This window comes from Microtus oregoni, unplaced genomic scaffold, assembly GCF_018167655.1.
Source record: "Microtus oregoni isolate MIOR12 unplaced genomic scaffold, Mior012 000035F_ref0000213, whole genome shotgun sequence".
Taxonomy (NCBI): Eukaryota; Metazoa; Chordata; class Mammalia; order Rodentia; family Cricetidae; genus Microtus; species Microtus oregoni.
In genome coordinates, this window is record NW_024543094.1 from 10,702,796 (window position 1) to 10,705,981 (window position 3,186).

Genomic DNA, 3,186 nt, shown 5'->3' on the forward strand with positions numbered 1-3,186 from the left:
CAGGGAAAGCAGGTTACAAATCAGAAGACTTGGGTAAGGTGGAACAAAGTCCATATAATTCTGTCCAGAAGGCGGAATTATATGTCATTCTTATGGTGCTAAGGGATTTAAAAGAACCTATTAATATAGTCACTGATTCACAATACGCAGAAAGAGTTATTTTACATATTGAAACTGCTGAATTTATACCTGATGATACTGAACTAACCTCATTGTTCCTCCAGGTTCAAGATTTGATCAGGAACAGGCTTTGCCCTATGTACATAACACACATCCGATCCCATACGGGTCTGCCAGGTCCTCTAGCACAAGGTAATGCAGAAATTGATCTATTATTGATTGGTAGTGTGCTACAAGCCTCTAAATTTCATAAAAAACAGCATGTTAGTGCTTGCTTCGGCAGCACATATACTAAAATTGGAACGATACAGAGAAGATTAGCATGGCCCCTGCGCAAGGATGACACGCAAATTCGTGAAGCGTTCCATATTTTTAAATATACTTAATAAAATTATAGAAGAAAACTTTCCCAACCTGAAGACAGATGTACCTATGAAGGTTCAAGAAGCATACAGAACACCAAATAGGCTGGATCAAAAGAAAACATCCCCTCGCCATATAATAATCAAAACATAAAATATACAGAATAAAGAAAGAATATTAAGAGCCGCAAAGGAAAAAGGCCAAGTGACTTATAAAGGTAAACCTATCAGACTTACACCTGACTTCTCTATGGAAACCATGAAAGCCAGAAGGTCCTGGATAGATGTTCTCCAAAAACTAAGAGACCACGGATGCAAGCCCAGACTACTATATTCAGCCAAACTTTCATTCACTATAAATGGAGAAAACAAAATTTTCCAGGATAAAAAGACGGGCAGTCCTTGTCACCTGTTTTACTTAAGAAGTTGGAAATGAGCTGGAAACTTCGATGGTTCAGTCTCGGGTCAAACCAGGAACTGTTCAGGGCTTTAAAGCTTGTCCTTGAAGGTGGTAGAAAGAGAAGCAAACCATGAATAGAATTTCTGCCTGTGAACTCAGCTCGTGAGAAGAAAGCCTGCAGAACCACTGAAACTTCTGCTTCTTGACAACAATCTGGCTGAGATGCTTGAAATTTGATTCAGTTTTTAACCCAGAATAAATGTAAAGAAAATATATCAAAAAAAAAACAAATTTAAACAATACGTAGCCACAAATCCAGCCTTACAGAAAATAATAGAAGGAAAATCACTAACCAAGGAGTCCAACAATGACCTCAATAACTCAGACATCTAGAGACTCTTCACCAGCGCAAATCAAAGAAGGAAAACACACAAACCCTACTACTAAAAAAGTGACCGGAGTTAACAACCACTGGTCATTAATATCACTTAATATCAATGGGCTCAACTCACCTATAAAAAGGCACAGGCTAAGAGATTGGATAAGAAAACAGGATCCAACATTCTGCTGTCTACAAGAAACACACCTCAACCACAAAGACAGGCACCTACTCAGAGTAAAGGGCTGGGAAAAGGCTTATCAAGCAAATGGACCTAAGAAACAAGCAGGTGTGGCCATACTAATTTCTAACAAAGTTGACTTCAAACTTAAATCAATCAGAAGAGATGGAGAGGGACATTTTATACTCATAACAGGAACAATTCATCAGGAAGAAGTCTCAATCCTGAATATCTATGCCCCTAATATAAAAGCACCCACGTACGTAAAAGAAACATTACTAAAACTCAAGGCAGACATCAAACCGCACACACTAATAGTAGGAGACTTCAACACTCCTCTCTCACCAATGGACAGGTCAATCAGACAGAAACCTAACAGAGAAATTAGAGAATTAATGGAGGTAATGAAGCAAATGGACTTAACAGACATCTATAGATTATTCCACCCAAAGAGGAAAGAATATACCTTCTTCTCTGCAGCTCATGGAACCTTCTCGAAAACTGACCACATACTTGGTAACAAAGCTAACTTACACAGTTACAAAAAAATATTAGTAACCACCTGTGTCTTATCAGATCACCATGGATTAAAGTTAGAATTCAACAACAATGCTACCCCCAGAAAGCCTACAAACTCATGGAAACTGAACAGTCAACTACTGAACCATACCTGGATTAAGGAAGAAATAAAGAAAGAAATTAAAGTCTTCCTTGAATTCAATGAAAATAAAGAAACAACATACTCGAACTTATGGGACACTATGAAAGCAGTCCTGAGAGGAAAGTTCATAGCACTAAGTGCCCACCTAAAGAAAACAGAGAAAGCACATATTGGAGACTTAACAGCACACTTGAAAGCTCTAGAAAAAAAAAGAAGCAGACTCACCTAGGAGGAGTAGAAGACTGGAAATAATCAAATTGAGGGCTGAAATCAACAAAATAGAAACACAGAAAACAATCCAAAGAATCAATGAAACAAAAAGCTGGTTCCTGGAGAAAATCAACAAGATTGATAAACCCCTATCCAAACTAATCAAATGACAGAGAGAGAACACGCAAATTAATAAGATCAGAAATGAAAAGGGGGACATAACCACAGACACAGAGGAAATTCAGAGAGTCATTAGATCTTACTACAAAAGCCTGTATGCCACAAAACTGGAAAATGTAAAAGAAATGGACGCTTTTTTAGATAAATACTATTTACCAAAACTAAACCAGGACCAGGTGAACAATCTAAACAGACCTGTAAGTCGCGAAGAATTAGAAGCTGTTATCAAAAACCTCCCTACCAAAAAAAGCCCAGGACCAGATGGTTTCAATGCAGAATTCTACCAGAACTTCCAAGAAGACCTAATACCTATACTCCTTAATGTATTCCACAATATAGAAACAGAAGGGTCATTACCAAATTCCTTTTATGAAGCCACAATTACTCTGATACCAAAACCACTCAAAGACTCAACCAGGAAAGAGAACTACAGGCCAATCTCACTCATGAATATCGACGCAAAAATCGTCAACAAAATACTGGCAAATCGAATCCAAGAACACATCCGAAAAATTATCAATTAGGATCAAGTAGGCTTCATTCCTGAGATGCAGGGCTGGTTCAACATACGAAAATCTATCAATGTAATCCAGCATATAAATAAACTGAAAGAAAAAAACCATATGATCATTTCATTAGATGCTGAAAAAGCATTTGACAAAATTCAACATCCATTTATGTTAAAAGTCTTGG

General features: G+C 37.5%; 1 non-coding gene across 1 annotated transcript; it reads left to right on the top strand.

Annotated features, from left to right (window-relative positions):
- Window positions 1–387: 387 nt before the first annotated feature.
- Window positions 388–494, top strand: LOC121432761. Its single transcript, XR_005972217.1, has one exon. It is a non-coding gene; the product is annotated as a U6 spliceosomal RNA (small nuclear RNA).
- The last annotated feature ends 2,692 nt before the right edge of the window (window positions 495–3,186 follow it).